At 55.1% G+C, this 16,738-nt stretch overlaps 1 protein-coding gene across 3 annotated transcripts in view; it reads left to right on the top strand.

The window, feature by feature from the left end:
- PLXNA2 (plexin A2) overlaps positions 1 to 16,738 on the top strand; it is a 145,216-nt gene that overhangs the window by 66,993 nt on the left and 61,485 nt on the right. The window lies entirely within an intron of this gene.

The following is a 16,738-nucleotide window of genomic DNA, read 5'->3' as shown; positions in this document are numbered from 1 at the left end:
ACCCCCTTGGAAGCTGCAGCAAATGCCCCAGTGCCTGTCCCCGAGGGGGATGCTCCTGGCAGGGCACACAGGTGTGCTGGGCACCACGGCTGCGTCCTGGGGAGCTGTGGGAGCGCCTTCCCTCCCCACAGAGCAGCTGGAAGTGGCCGTAGCCGGCGGCATTTTCCAGGCTTGGCTGAGCAATGGGCTGATCCTTCGTGGCAGCCCTGGAGGTGCAGAGGAGCTTTCGTGTGAGCTGTTGCTGCCAAGCTACACCTGTGAATATTTATAGATCCTGGGCTCATCTTCTCTCCACCCTGGGAACTTCCTCTCTTTCCTCCAAGCCTCCTTGAACTCTGGGAGAGCCAAACTTCTGGGTTTGATGGCAAAAAGCAAAGCTCGAGGGGGGTTTTGCTGTTGCTGCCTTGGAGCCCCAGTTCCACAGAACATCCCCGGGCTCTGTCCTTCCCAAGTACAAACAGAACAGCATCCCTGATTCCAGCTGCAGACAAAGCAGGGCAGAGAATATGGGGCTTAAAACTGTGCTGAAGGCTCAACCAGCAGGGTCGTGCTGCGTCTGTAAAGGGAAAGAGGGGCAGGAGCACTCCATGACCCACTCGTGCTGCCAGGGCTGCTCACCGTCCTTTGTTAGGGAGAAATGGGAAGTGCTGGGTGTTTTCTCCTCTCAGGAGGCAGGAAAAGGCTGTGTTTGGGAGGATGGGTATCCCTGCAGTTGCTGTCTGCAGCCCAGAGGCTGCTCAGTTGCAGAGGAGTTGGCACAGGCGTTCTGGAGCGTGCTGGAAGCTGGCACGGGAAGGCTGCTTTATCTGGCCTTCAGATGGAGCAAAATATTGCTCCAAATGGGCATTGCTGAGGTCAAGGCAGCCATGGAGGGCACAGAGGAGGAGGAAGAAGGTTTTCAGGGAGCAGTTTCTTGCATTGCACAAAGTCTGGATGGGTTTGGGGTTCTGAAAAAATTATTTTAAGCCACGAGCACTCTGCTGAAGTTGTGCCACCAGCAGCAGTGACACATTGCCTCCTCCCCTCCCTGGCTCCACTTCAGAGCGTGTCTCTCCAGTTTCTCTTGCAGCACATATTTATCTGCTCCGTGCCCTTCTGGCTGTTTGATTTGTACTCGTGTTCCCTTTCCAACAGAGGCTGAGCAGAGCGCGGGGGGAGCGGGAGCCACACGGGCAGGGCACACGTGGGGCTGCAGGACCTGCAGGAGGCCAGACTGGCTTGTCAGGGTGTCAGAGATGCTTTCAATTAATTGAATTCAAAGACCCTCTCGGAATCCCGTTCCAGCAGTGGAGAATAGGGAGATTTGAGTAGAGAGGGGGACAAAAAGGAGCCCCGGGCACTGAGGGTCTCTCAGCTGCTGAGGGGGGTGGAGGTGGAATGCGATGAGCTTTAAGGTCCTTTCCAACCCAGACCATTCCAGGATTCTCGGGTTCTAAGACTCTCAGAGGCAGGGACATGCCTTTCGCTTCGTTTGTGACACCCTTAACGATCCTGGGCGGTGCCGTGGCCTCCGGAGCCACATCGGAACCCAAACGGCCAAAATCCCGGGACATTTAGGGCAGGATTTGGTCAGGGATCGCTGCCTGCCTGCCTGGTTCTTTGGGCACTCTCTGGAGCTGGGGCAGCCCCTGGCAGGCACAGCCGAGGGAGCGCTGGGGAGCAATTCCCACCCGATCTGCTGGAATGGGGACAGCACTCAGCACTGGGGACCAGGAACGAGGCTTCCTTTGCCTCCTGACAAGCTGCAGTTTTGGCTTTTCCCCATCCATTTAAGAGACTCACAACTGTCAGTGCCCTGGGTGCTATTAACACCTCACTAAGAACACGATTTTAAATATTTTAAATTTTATTTTCTTTGTGGAGGAACCAGGGGAAGGATGGGGTTTCACAAATAACTCCTCCCTGTGTGGCTGGGCCTCGGTGTGAGCGAGCAGACAGCGCTGCCCACAAAAACAATTTGCTCAAAATCCCTCCAAAAAGAGCTGACCGCACTTTTATTTGGAGAAGCTGTGCCAGAAACAGCATTCCCGTGCCGGCAGAGAGGAGAGTGCAAGCTCCAGTTAGACAAAAACAAGCTGGATTTTTCCATTTTAGGTCTTTGCATGGTCCAGGCTGGTGGCCTGGGATCCCGCTCGTCCCTGGCACCTTGTCCAAGCGGGATGCTGGAGGAAATGTTGGATTTGTAGGAGAAATATCCCTGTGAGGCAGCAGCAGGGGATTGGGGGCTGGGTTTAGGCTTTGTTGGGGTGATGCAGGGGAGGCAGCGATCCAGAGCAGCTGGATCTCATCCATAAAGGACCTTGAGCCTTCAGGGTGAAGGGGAATCACAGAATACCCTGAGCTGGAAGGCACCCACAAAGACCACTGGGTCCTGGCCCTGCACAGGACACCCCAAAATCCCACTCTGTGCCTGACAGTGTTGTCCAAACACTGAGTTTTGGCTCATTTTAGGAGTATTTTAAGCCATGAGCAGGATTCTGAAGCCGTAGCACCAGAAGCAATGGCTCATTGTCCCCTGGCCTCCCTGGCTCCACTTCAGAGGGTGCTGCTGGAGGTGTCCAGGCAGGGGGTGGCTGGTTTGGGGCTCTCCCTGTCCTCACAGGGGTGCAGGGGAACCACTGGATCAGAGGCAGCCCCCAAAGCAGCTCCCGGGTCTCTTCCCGTGGTGTCCGTGGGGAGGGGGAGCGTTCTGCTCATCCAGCAGGACTCCCCAGTGCCAGGAGCGGGGACGGTGGCACTGGGATCCCAGCTGGCAATCACCCATCCCTCCCTGAGGCCCTGGCTGTGCTCCCCACATCCATGAATTCTCTTGCCGTGGGTCAGTTCCAGTCGGAGCCTCAGTGCCACGGGAGGGGCAGGGTTTGATCTCTGTGGAATCACCCCGATGGCAGCGGTGTCACAGCGCTGAAGGATGGGTGACAACAGGGACAGGAGGCTCCTCCGGAGCTCCCCGTTGTTATTGTCTTTGGGTGCAGAGCAAAAATGTGTAGGCTTCAGGCTAGATTGTGTAAATCTCGTTAGAAAGCCATTCCCAGCTAATGAAACCCTGGGAGAGAGGGATTTGGCTTCCCAGCCCTCAGCCTTGCAGCAAAGGCTGGAATAAATCCATCTCCAGTGGTGTGTGGGCTGCTCTGCCCTCTCCCCCAGCACGGGGGTGTTTTACTGGGGGAGCAGCCCCAGGTCAGCATTTGGTGAATCTGCACCTGAATAATTTCAGGTGATAACTATCTTCTCTTCAAAAAAGAAAAAAACCACCCAGAAACAAAACAACAACTGCCGCACGAAGAGACATCACCCGGCCTTTAAGGCTTGTGCAGGAATGGAGAACAGCCTCGTGAATAATTTGGCCTCCCCCTGCAGCTCGCTGGGCACTGGGTATTAATTCCAGGGGCCAGAGCTGTTAAGCAAAGCTGTTGAAAGGAGGGATGTGAGATAAATTCACCTCATCTAGGGTTGTTTGTGTAGGCTGGGGCTGTGCCTGCCACAGCCATGGATCCCACCCGGGGTCATGTTTGTTTGGCTGCGCCTTTATTGCTCTAAGTGTGAATTTAGCAGCTCCTACCGGGTGAAATACGATTGTCTTTGTGCTCCGTGGCCAGGCTGGGCTTTGCTGAAGTTCTGAGCGCAGCTGCTGCAATGTTTTGGTTTATTAACACAGATACAAGGCAGAGACACAGCCCTGGGCTTCAGCTGCAGGATTTGTGCCCAGATTTGTCCCTTCCCTGCAGATTTGGGGTGATTTGGACACCCAGGGCTGGCTGCCATCCCCATCCCTGGAGAGATCCGTGATCCCTCGCGTCCCAGCCCATCCTTGTGCTGGGCCTTCCCTTCCCTGCAGGCACCGAGGCAGGAATTGCTCTGTTCTCTGCTTTTTCTTGATTTATCTGTTTTTCCCTCACCTGTCTTGCCTTTGTCACCCATATACATCTATATATCCATGTATCCATCTCCCTATGTACTTAACCGACAACTGAGATGCAAATCCCGCAGTGCAGAGGCGTCCAGGCCCATCTGGGACAGCACAGGCTGCTGGAAATATTTCCATTGTTTTGCATTCCCTTTCCCCCTGCCTGTCCCAAAGAACACAGGGGTATCCTGGGCGTGTAATGAAGCCCCTGAAGGGTTGAACAGTTATTTCTTTTCCGCCTCTAACTAATCTTTTTTAATGCTTGACAGGCTCATGTTCTGTAATTGAATGCATTTTTATTTAGAAAATAACATTTAGTGCCACTTTGGATTTCCAATTATTCTTCAATCGGACTTTGAGGGCCTAATGTCTTTGTCACTTGGATGTGTGCAGGAGATGGCAACATCAGAGCAGACAAGAGCAAATTATTTCCACTACTGATTACTAGGCTTGGGAGGAAAATATGCAGGGACAAATTTAGTCTCAGCATAAATGTATGAAAATGAGTTAAAGCACTGCTCCAGCAGCAGCTCTGTGCCGTGGCTCGGTGCGGATGGGAAGCACCTGCCTGGCTCATCCTGCAGCTTCCTGCAACAACCAGGGAATCTTCGGGAGGAGGGGAAGGGAGAGGCTCGGTGACAGTGGAAAAGCCTCCAAGGAATGGGAGCTGCAGCATCCACCTGGATCTGTCTGTGGTGCTCAGGATGGGCTTTGAGGGCCTTGGTGGCACCTCTCGTGCAGGAGGCAAAGCCTCCCTGGTAAATCCATTGTGAACCCACAAATAACTCCTCGCCAAAGGAGGAGCTGCCTTCTCCCACCTCGTGGGTGTCCTTCATGCTCAGAGAGGACGCAGAGCTTTGATCTGGAGCTGTGTCAGGGCAGGTTTAGGTTGCAGATCAGGAAAGGTTCTTCCCCCAGAGGGTGCTGGGCACTGCCCAGGCTCCCCAGGGAATGAGCACAGCTCCAAGGCTGCCAGAGCTCCAGGAGCCTTTGGACAGCGCTGCCAGGGATTTTTCCATTGCTTGCAGTGCCCAGTGGAATTCCACAGCCTGGGAATCGAGAGAGAGTAGCAGGATGTTCCTGTTGGTCTAAATCTGCTCTTGTAGTCTAAACCATTCCTTCAGGGCTCCTCATTAGCCTTGAGACAAATCTGGCACCTTATCACAGGGTGAGATGCCCAAGGACACCATGGGCAGGGCCAGCCCAGCTCTGTCTTCCCTATGGGAAAAGCAAAATGCCTTGTCAGAGCAGTAAATTGGGAGAATCCAAAGTATTTTCCAGTCTCCAACGCAAACAATGAGTTAAACTTCAGCCCAAACTGATTTGGTGCGTGTGGGAAGGGGAGGGCCTGCCGTGCTGGGAGCAAACACAGCGCCTTAGAACGATCAAACCTTCTGTTCTGACAGCTCTCTGTGCTCCCAGGGTTTGATGTGGCCCTGGAGCTCGGCCGTGTTGTCTCCTGAGATGTTTTTCTTGGTCCTCACTGACGTGTCCATGTGTGGTAACAGCCCCATGTCCTACACCCGCCACGGGACGCTGGGCTCCTTCTGTGGGGACAAGAGCTTGGAGCTCATTTTCCTCCAGAACTCGAGAGTTTGGGATACGCTTAGGAGGGCTCATTCCTCACACTGGTGGTCAGGTTCCTAAATTATTTTTGACAGCCGCATGTAATGATATACAAATGGGAAAGTGATGGAGTAGCAGAAAATTGACTGGCAAGGACAGCGTGATGGAGTTAGAGAGCAATCCCTGCTAAAAAGCCGTGGAGACTGCGGCGCGTTCCTGGAGCAAACACGGAGCAGGGCCCTCGCCAGGCTGTGGAAGCAGCAATGATACCACTCTGTGACCTTTAAAGCTACTCAGGGCATTCAAGTGCTTTGGATTTTCAAGGCTCTATAAAATTGCACAAACGGGCTGTGCCTGGGACATTTCTCCCAGGTTTCCGCAGTGTTTGAACAATTTGAAGAGCCCTGAATGGTTCAGAAATGGGGAATTGAGGCTCGCTCGTGTTCCTGCCCTGAGTGCAGCAGACCTCTGTGGCTACAGAGAAGATCTGAGCAGGGTCTGGGATGGCTGTGTTGAATCTGCCCCAGAGCTCACCTGGAAAGGCGGCATTCCATGGGATGTGGGCATCTGAGGGATGAACCTTGCAGCTCTGCCAGCCAGGATTCATAGAATCCTAGAACATAAAAAGGACCCACAGGTTCATCCAGTCCAAATCCTGCATGGGACACCCCAAAATCCCACCCTGTGCCTGAGAGCATTGTCCAAACACTCCTGGAGCTCTGGTAGCCTTGGGGCTACCGTTCCCTGGGGAGCCCGGGCAGTGCCCCAGCACTGGTCACCCAGCCTGGGATGTGGGATGCTGTGCTGGAAAAGCAGGCAGAGCGAGATGGGCACAGAAGGAGCCAGAGGGACTGGATGCCCTCGTTTGGTGCCCAGCCCCTCTCTGGGCAGAGCTGCTGCTGAATAATCCTGTCAGTCACACGCGAGGTGCGGGCAGAGCCGGGGTTGGGCCATTGAAACGATGCCTGCGTGTGCCAAGAAAACAAACAGAAAGGGCCAGTCAAAGCTTTTCAGTGTCACTGACACCCTCGGACGTGCCAGAGCCGGGAACAAAGCCGGCATTGAGGCGCAGCACAGCCTGGGAGGCTGCTGGGAGCAGGCAGATGCGGGGCTGTGCCCACCCTGCTGCGCCGCGGCCACTCGGACACGTGGGGCCCTCGCAAGGTGGGTGGCAGGACACGGCCTGGGCTTCCTCCTCAGCGAGGAGGGCGAACAAAATGTGGCCTCGTGTCCCCGTGTGTGCCAGGGGTGGGAGGTGGCCGGGAACTCGGGGGGGTCTGTAGGGACAGCGGCGGGGAGAAGGCACAAAGCCAAGGCGACTCCAGCTCTGCCTCCGAGGTGCCAGGAGAGGGGTGGCTTTAGGACACTGGCCCTGACACAGAGTGCTGCCAGCGATTTTGGGCACACCTGGCCTCTGTGCCCTCCGAAAGTGCCCAGCAGAGACCTTCAGCCCATCAGGCTCTGGGGAAGGGCAGCCTGGGGACGGACACGGGGCACCGCTCCGGCCACTGCCGCCCCTGTGCTGTGCCCCACTGCACCGCCCTCCCCAGCACTGCTCCCTTGCCCACAAACCGAGGATAATGTTTCCTCTGCTGCTGGCAGCAGCTGTGCTCTGTTGTGTTGTGTGTGCACACGGTGCCCATTCCAGCAGGGCTGCAGCTCCTCTTTAATCTCCGGGCACGCCAGAGACGCGAGGAACGCACTGCCAGCCCGGGACACCGGTGTTGGGGACCGCCAGGTGTGAGCCAGGTCACTGCCTTTGGCTGCTTTGCTCCAGCAGAGGAAAGCAAGGGTTAATCTCAGGGCCCCAGTGGAGAGAGGGAAATAACCCAGGGAGCCTGGGGTCCCTCACTGTGCTCCATCTGCCTCCCGTGCATGTGCTGCTCATTTTTCATACTGAACACAGCTGCCGCCAGCAGCTCTGTCCTACCCCGGCTCCTGCCAGTTTTATGAGCAGAGAATAAAGTAGGGGAGCACATAAAGCACCGAGGTTCATTTGCCGGTTGTCAGGCTGCCGGGGCAGCAGGGACCGAGCCATCGCAGCACCTTTTCATTGGCAGCGTTCTTTATTCATCCACCCAAGCTGCTCTCCTTTTTGGAGGAAGGGACCTGCTGCTGCTCGTGCTTTTATCAAGGCTTTGGCCCTGCTTAGCTGGGTGGGATGGAAGGAGCTGCCTTTCCTGGGATCTCTCCTGGGGTGAAGGCATTGCTGTGCCGAGGTCGATGCCATCAGCCTGTGCTGTGAGCACTGGGGGCTGGCAGAGCCCTCAGGCTGCCCCTCTTCCTTCAGCTGGGTAATTAGGAGCTCTCAGAGCGGGGGAAGAGAGGTCACACATGGAGTGGGCCTATTAACCCCGTCCCTTGCCAGCCACCCTGCGGAGAAATGCCCTCAGAGCAGCTGCTCCAGCACGGGCTCCCAGCAGGACGGCGGCTGAGGTGAGGGAAGATCCCCTTCCAGCCCTGCTCCCCCACGCACAGGTGGGGATTCGCCCCCAGTGGGAGTTTAGCAGCTGAAAAACATCGTGCCAGGGACCAGGTTTGGTCCAGAAGGGATGGTTTCATGTCTTTCACATGGCAGAAGGAGCCACCCTGGTAGGGCACCCTGTGCCCTGCTCCCTGCCAGAGGCAGAAGACAGAGCAGGTCATGGATCCACCAGCTCTTCTCCTGGTTTTTGGCATTCCCAAGTTGTCCTTAACCAACTGATCCCTGCAAGTCTCTTAGATGCCATCCACTTTCAGCCTCCTGGAGCAATGATTCCCCCTTGTTCCCAGCCTCACTGGGAGCTGAGGGCTACCAATTCCCACTGAAGTCGGTTAATTCTGTCCTCTCCAATCCCTTCCAAGCCCAGAGCTTTTCCTGGAGCTGATCTGTAGGTAGGCTCAGCAGCAGTCTGCAGGATCCCCCTCGCAGTCTGTTGGGTCTGTTGCTGTACTGACGCCAGTGATATTTATGGAAATATATGCAGAAGTTCCTCCGGCTCTGATGGAGCAGAAATAGTTTCATGGCATTATTTGCCCAAAATGCCACCGTTCTGAGTGCTGAACCCGGACAGTGAGAAGCTGATGTCAAAGCAACTGTTTACAGCAGGAGCTGATGTGGCTTCCAGGGACAAGTGACTTGGCGTTGCAGCCCTGGGAGCATTAATGCAGCAATGCTGAAGTTTGTGTGGAAGCTCTGAGCTCTGAGCCTCCCGTCAGAGCAGTGCCACAGCCCCAGAGCTGCTCTGTGGTTCCGCATCTCCCGTGCAGCAAAACAGCAGCCCAAGGAGAAGCAGGTAAAGATCAAAGCGAAACCCTTTGCCCGACCTTCTCTGGCTACAAAACCCATCCCAGCTTTTATTTCCCGTAATGGGAGGCCCTTGGTTGGTGCTCCCACTTTCCCAGGGGCACTTCCAAGCCGCAGGCAGCGCTGTTTGCTCTGCGGTGTGGGAGGGAGAAGCAGGGGGTGTTTAAAGTGCTCACTTGTGGTGGCACCGCAAATGAAGTCATGTCCCGAGGGACGGGGATGTTGTGGGGAAGGTCTGATGGGTGAAAACCGCCGTGTTGTGACTCGTGACCCAGCGAAACCCCTAATTGTGTGTTTAAAGCAAACCCCAGGCTGGAGCTGTTTCCTTTGCCTCCGTCTTGGCGCGCTGCCTTTGGCTGTGGGGGGCTCGGATCACTCATCCTGTGGTTAGGGCTGGTCAGGAGTCACCCCCGTCGTTAGGAAAGGAATGTTAAAGGGCTGTTGTGTAAACCAGCCGCTGTCTGAACAGGCTTTGTTTTCAGTGCAAATCCGCTGCAGGGAATGATTTAACCTTCATCTATTCTTTTTTTTTTTTTTTCATTAAATATGATTTATACAGGTATGGTATTGGAAAGGTCATCCATCCCCCGAGCTGTGGGACGAGCTCTGTGCATTCCTCCCTCTTCGCTTGGCTGTTTTACCCGTGGTTTCAGGCTGGGAATGCACCAAGCCTGGGTTTGTTGCCTTCCTGGGAAATGGATTTATCCCTGCCTGGCACACGGGGCCCCCTCAGCCCTCCTGCCCCCATTCCCACACTCGATGAATTCTCCAGCCAGAGTCACCAGGAGCTGCTGTGTGGCCTTTCCCAAAGGGATCGCATCCCAGCTGGGGGAAAGCGGGGGGTAATTCCCCTCCTCTCCCTCAGGAAATACGGGATGCTGGATCTGCAGCACGGACCTGGGCTTTAAGCTCAGGATCTCTGGATGCTTCGCTGTTCCACACTCCGGCTGCCCCTGGATCCCTGAAATGAGCTATTTTATGTCTTTCTTGTTTACTGATATGTGCTGAGGCTGACTGAGGGGTTTTTTGCAGTTATTTAAGATCCTGTAGCAGCAAAACCTCAGTGGTTGGGCAGTGCAGCCCAGGTGTGCTCCCAGTGCTCTGTTTATCCCGTCGGCTCTGAGCATCCCCAGCCTTCGAGGACACTCCAGCGAGGCACGGAGCTTCACAGGCTGAGGCAGCAGAGCTGGGAAGGAGCTTTTGCAGCTTTTCTAGCAGCAACCTGTTCTCCAGGGCTTTTCTGAACCCTGAGAACAGATGGCTGGGCTGGAGGCTGAGATGCAAGGACAAGGGACTCATGTTGACATTACCTTTACCGGAGTGCCTTTCATCATTAGCATGTAAATGCCACCAAACACCCAGGAATTATCCATCTATGATCTCTTCATTAGAAGAGGCCTCTGATCAGGTTAATCTCACTTTCCCAGCGTGGAAAGGAGGATGCTGAGCAGCTGTACCCACCAGCAAGGGGAAACGGAGTGAATTTCTGAGAGGGAAGGATGCTGCGAGCATCAGGTTTGAAGTGGCTCGTCAGTGATTGCTTTGGCTCTTGCACAGCGCTGCCAGGGCTGAAACAGCAGCGCTGATGGTGGTGATTGAGCCTGATGGGCCTTGAGCTCTGGGGCAGGTGGCCTGGAACACCTTGGGTGGGTGCTGAGCAGCCCAACTCTCCTGCGGGCAGGAGGGAAGTGGGGGAAGCTTCCAGCCCCGTGCGTTTTCCATCCTCTCAGTGATCTCCTCTCCCTCTTGAGAAGCAGAAGCCAAAGCAAGCATGGGGGAGGGTGGAGGAAATGTGTTTTAACAGTAAATACGGCCTTGTAATTTATCAATGCAGAGTAATTGAAGTAATTTCATGTCGGTTTTAAATGCAGCGCCCAGGGATCTAATCTATCTGTCTAATATTAATGGGGAATATTTGCTTGCCTCATTCATTCATTACTGTTTTCATTAAGACTCTAGTCCCATTTAGGAGTCTGTTTGTCATTTTAAACTCTTCTGTTTTATCTTAGCCTGCCACAATCCTTTTTAACAACTTAAGTGAATTCGTGAGTTGCAGGCTGGCAGCTTGGGGGAAGGGGCTCTGCTGTCTGGCGTGTGCTTTTCCTGGGGAGACAGGAGAAACAGACGGCTGGAGGCACCCGCAGGCAGCAGGCTCTGAGCTTCCCTGGGATCCACACCCCGGAGACTCAGGGCTTTCAGAAGGAGCTGGGTGTCTGTGCTGCCCAGCATGGAGATCCCTGCTCGGACTCAGCTGCAGGGACCCCGGCTTTGGAGGCTCCATCATTTCCAAGCCAGCCCAGGCAGGTGCTCGGAGCAGGGATGTTGCTGATGAATGCTCAGGGTGTTCCCAGCTGGGTGCTCTCGTTCCTCCCAAGGTGTGTCCCCCCTCTAAGGCATCCCCACCTTCAGGATATCACAGAACCTCAGAAGGTCTGGCTTGAAAGGGACATTAAAGCTCATCCAGTGCCACCCCTGCCATGGCAGGGACACCTCCCACTGTCCCAGGGTGCTCCAAGCCCCGTCCAGCCCGGCCTTGGGCACTGCCAGGGATCCAGGGGCAGCCACAGCTGCTCTGGGCACCCTGTGCCAGGGCCTGCCCACCCTCACAGGGTGGAATCTCTTCCCACTGCCCTATGCCAGTGGCTCTGCCCCTGTCCCCACACTCCTCCTGGATGAGTCCCCACACCCTGGAGCTGGGAGGAGCCCAGGGAGCTCTGCTGGGGTGCCCATGGAGCATCACCTGCAGTGCTGGGTGGGCAGCAGGGCTGGGCATCCGTGAGCTGGAGGCATCCAAGCCTAATTAGAGTCCTGGGGAACAGGAGCATTGTGCTGCTAATGACTCTCTGGCAAAATGTTCTAGCTAAAACAGTAATTTCAATAAGCACAGCCCAATTGTGAGTGTTGAACACCTAATTACATTGGTTACTGCTCCAAAATTATTCCGAATTCTATTTGTGCCGTTTTCTCACCAAACAGAGAGGGGAAGAAGTGCACACTTTATAATCATTCGCCTTAATTAATTTTCTGAGCTTCTGTTAAAACTTTTAAATGACTGCAGGGAGCACATCAGGAGTTCCGTGGCAGCCAGGCAAAGCATGGAACGCAGAGGCCGTGAACTGATGTGAGATGAAAGTTTGCTGTGTTGGATTGATCCCCGCCTGAGCCCACAAATTTTGGAAGGCTGCCCCCCTTTTATCCTGATTAATTAGTTCCCCCGAGGTCTGGGCTAATCAGGCTGCAAAGGGCAATGCTCATCAGCGGGGTGGCCTCGCCCAGCGGTGTCAGAAGATGGTGCCAACACGTCAGGAAGCCACTGGTGATGGCAGCAGTGATGTCCCCTGGCAGGAGCACTTGGATGTGCCCCTGGCTGCTCCAGACACATCACCCTGGAATCCAGAGCGAGCCCAGAGGGGAATCCCACAGGAGCAGGGCGGTTGTGTCACCCTGGCTGGGGAGGAGCAGGGGAGCTCCTGCCTGGATCAGGATCCTGATTTCCAGGAACTCATTTGACCCTTTCCGTTCAGTCAAGAACAGAATTGCAGCTCCCCTGAGGAGTGGTGGTTTTCCAGGGATCCAGGGATGTGGATCCATCACAGCCTAACCCTGTCCCTGTGGGGGCGACCTTCAGCATCCCACTCCTCGTTATTGGCACGTGTACACCCTCACCACTCCCTTTTCTTGTCAGGGAGAGGTTCTCTGGGTCAGTTCTGCAAGACACACAGTGGTTTAGTGTCCCAACAGAGGAGAATCTGCTGAGGGTCCTGTCCTCCCCAGCTGCCATCCCTGTGTGGGGACACCAGGCTGTCACCAGCACCCTGGGGCAGGAGCAGCTCAGAGGAGCCGGCCAGGAATGAATGTGAGGCTGCACCTCATTATTTAATCCATGAATTTTGCTGCATTTGCCATTCCAGAAGCCACTGGGAATACCTCAGCCAGGTCTGTGCTCCAGATTTTATTTCAGCGTTGAAGATGAAAGAATTGCTCCCTGATTTTGTGTGTGCACCAGGCTTTTCCAGCTCTGGAGGCAGTGGGCACACGGAGATGGAGGCGGCCGTGCATCCCTGGCCCCACAATTCCCAGATGCAGATGGTCCGTGCGAGGCAGGAGGCAGAGCTGGTGCTGCCAAGGCACTTTGGAGCAGTGACTGTCACACAGAGCTGTCACTGGTGTGCCAGTCTGAGCAGGGGGTGGATGCCAGGGTGGGATCCCAAATGCTGGGCTGAGCCTCCACCCACAGCTGGGAGCTGAGGGAGGGTGAGGGATGGGACACCCGGTGCCTGTGCCACGCAGGGGGCACCTGCCCCTGTGCCACCTCCTGCGCAGGCCCACCCTGCAGCCCCGGAGCGTCACTGTCGCCTGCCAGGGCAGAGGAGGAGCTGCCAGAGCGAACAGACCGAGCATCCCATGGACGGTCACGTGCAGCCCGCGCTGGAGATGAAAACCCATTTCCCCTCCTGCAGGTTTGCACGAGCCTGTGCTGCTCCTGGGAGCGGGGCTGGGATCTCTGCCTGGCACTTTGTTATTCCAACAAACCCCGCTCAGATGTTCCATATTGATGTGATGATTAACTCGAGCCGTGGTAAACCACAGGAAAGCATTTGTCTGCAGGAGCCTGTGTGCCAGAACACGAGGCTGCTCCGAGCCCTGGCGGGATTCTGGGCCGGATGGATGGAGGAAACTCTGGCTTGAGGACAATTTTCCTGCTTGAGCAAGCCTCACTTCGGGATATTTGCTATTTTTTCAGTCTTCCTTGCTTCCCAGAGGAGGCTGTCCTCGCTTTCATCACCTCCCTCAGGAGCCTGGCGCGGTACGCGGAGGGTGTGAGGGAGCCAAGGAGATGGGAATGTTTGGAGAAGCTCTGATCCCTCACTCGGGGAGTGATCCGGTCCCCTGTGCTCCAACACAGCATGTCCTCATCAGATGTTAATGATGTTCTTAGAGCAGCAAAGCCAAACCTCTGCAAAGGTTGCCTGGATCAGAGTTGAAGGGGCTCTCTCCGCGTGCATCTGCAGCGCCGTAATTAAATAATCCCCTCGTAGCCATGGCAACGTTGTCTCCGTGTCCTCTCCCACTCGCTGCTGCTCTGCCAGAACTTCCAGGTGTTGATTTGGTTCTGACAGCCCGGTGGGGGCTCTGAGAACCCTCTCTGAGCTGGGGGCATGGGAGAGCAGAGCTGGTCCTGCAGGAGAGGCTGGACCTGGCGGGAGAGCTGCCCCTCACCTGCTCTGTGCCTTCCTGTGGCACAGGAATTGATCCTGGAGCCATTCCCACCCTTGGGAGCTCCACAGCATCGTGGGGATGCTCCTCAGTTATTTGTGGCTAAAACTCCCCCTTTCCCCTCTCCTCTGTGCCCTGGCTCTGCCCCAAGGATTCATTTCGCGCATCCCGCTCGCTCCTGGTCCTTCCACACTCATTGCTGGCGTCAGTCTCAGTGTGTCTGAGATCTCCACGAGTCAGGAACAGCAGTTTCCAGGTAGGAATTTCCACAGCCCGAAGCAGATTGCACCCACGTGTCTTGCTCAGCACAGCCAGAGTGTTCCCATCCCTGCACACTGGGATTTTTCTTGGCAAAGGTGCCCAGCAGGATATTCCACCTGGAGCTGAGCATGGAGGCACAGGAGGAGGAGCAGTGGGAACAGGAGTCTGTCAAACTTCTTACAGCCCCTGAGAAAGTCTCACTTTATTTTTCCTGTCACCCTGACACATTAATGGCTGCAGCTGAGGCATCCTCCTTGCTCCTTCCCACACTTTTCCACGTCTCCTGCCCCAGCACAAAGCAGAGTTTTCTCATGAATAAAGGAAAGAATCAAATCTCATTGGAAAGTTCATCAACTTTGGGCTCCTGCTCAGTGAGTGATAGATGGCTTTAATTACACTGAACTAGTTGGCATCTCTACTCCACTCCCCAAAGTCATTAAAAATTGATTTTCTGTTTGAACTCCAGCCCCCCGAGGGGTCTGTGGGCAGCGTGCCGTGGCTGTGGGATGCTCCAGGGGCTGTCTCCAGCCAGGGGAGGTCACAGGCCTGGGCTGGTAGCACGCAAAAGCTGTGGAAACTTTGCTTTGGCTGCTTATTTTAGGTATTTATTTATTTATTTATTTATTTGGAACTGGTTTCTTGCACTTATTTGTTCCGGAGGCTGGCAGAGTTGGAATTCATGTGTTTTGGAGAGACCGTATTGATTTTTTTTTTTTTTTTAATTTATTTTATTTTGCTGCTCTTATGGGTCAGGCAGTCATGGAAAGCAGTAATGAGACTTTATCATTTAATGGTTGAGCAGCAGGTTCGTTTTGGCACAGGGAGCAGGGAGAGAGGTCACAGTCAGGCAGGGGGGAGCAGGGCTGTGCCCTCAGGAGTGAGGAGATCCCCCGGCAGTGTTGGATTCTTGGCTGTTGTCCTTCACACAGATGCTCCTCTGCAGACATTGTTCAAAATCTCTGTGTGGTTTTTAAAGAATTATCATGTGCAGAAGCCGCAGCTCCTGAGCAGAAAAAGAAACGAAGCGCTCAACATCAAATCATCTCTAATGAACTCTTATTCACATAATTCCAATCCTCTGTTATTTATAGAGCGCAGCGAGAGCATCCAGCTCCTCACAAACACGAAACAAGCCCTGAGCTGCATTTAAATCACAGGGACAGATCCTGCCAAGCCTCCCTTTGTTGGGGATCCACGGTGCCGGGTGATTTTGGGGCTGTCCTGACCTCCAGGCTGGGTCCGAGTTCAGCGTGCTGGGCAGATTTTAGGGGAAACCCAGCGACCTCCCTGGGTGCTCCTGTGCTGGCTGGTGTCTCCCACAGGGAATGCTGAGAGCTGTGGGATGCTTGTTTGGTTTGAAGAGCACGTGTTTGCTTCTGGTTCTCCACCCAGGAGCAGCGTGATGGCTGCAGCACTGGTTTGCACTGGGAAATGCTGGGGTGGGGTGGATGTGGGCAGTGTCAGCACCAGGCAGGGTGCAGGAATAAGTCCTGGCTGGGCTGTCCTGGGGGGCTGTGCTGCCTCCAGCCCCTGGGGTCAGTCCCACCCCACGGTGCTGTCCCTAAAGTGCTTTTTGCTCCTTAGAAGGGAGAGGCAAAGCAGGAAAAAACACCTGACCTGTGGCCACTCGAGGTGTAGACCCTGCGAGGACACCCCAGGCCCCCTCTGCAGCCAGGAATCAAACCCAAGCCCTTCATTTCCACCTCTGACCCTGAATTTCTCTTCTCCATTCCCGAAGCTCTTTCATCCATCACTGGCTGAGGGCATTCCCACCTCTGCCCCTCATTTCCAGGGTCCCAAACCGAGCCCTCCACCCATCCCACGGGCTCCACGTCGGCGAGAAAACACCAACCCCGCGCTTCCCTGGGTGATCTCTGTTCCAGGAAAAGCTGTTGAGTGGGGCTGAGGAAACAAGAAGAATAGCAGCCCTATTGGTGTCGTCCTCAGAGAGGAACTGGGTTCTCACTGTGTCAACAGCACTTGGCGTGACAGTGGCCGTTGTTTGGGGAGACACTGCTCCTTTCAGAGCCGGCTGCTGGGAGCCGGGTGCTGTTTTGACGGACAGAGCCGGTGCAATCCAACAGTTGTTTGAATTCCCAGCCAGTTGCAGGCATCGCTCCCGGGGCCCGAGCGCTGCAGGGAGGCTGGGAGAGGATTATCTGCAGTATTTGGTGGGAGAAATGGAAATAGAACCACAGGATCACGGAATGGTGTGGGCTGGGAGGGAGCTTGAAGATCATCCGGTTACACCTGGACACCTTCCACTCTCCCAGGTTGTTCCAAGGTCTGTCCAGCCTGGCTTTGAACACCTCCAGGGACAGGGAGTCCACAGCCTCTTGGGAAACCTGTTCCTGTGCCTCCCAACCGTATAGGAAGGAATCTCTTCCATACATTGTAGAGGGACAGAGCAGGAGCTCTGTGCAGAGATGGAATGCAAGCCCACCCTGCTGCTGGAGGTGGCAAAGGACGGGTTGGAAAGGTTCAAGTGGTTAAAAAGGTTA

Source organism: Corvus moneduloides, chromosome 24 (assembly GCF_009650955.1).
Source record: "Corvus moneduloides isolate bCorMon1 chromosome 24, bCorMon1.pri, whole genome shotgun sequence".
In the NCBI taxonomy this organism is placed as follows: Eukaryota; Metazoa; Chordata; class Aves; order Passeriformes; family Corvidae; genus Corvus; species Corvus moneduloides.
The sequence above is the reverse complement of the archived record's forward strand: the minus strand, read 5'-3'. Positions and strand labels throughout refer to the sequence as shown.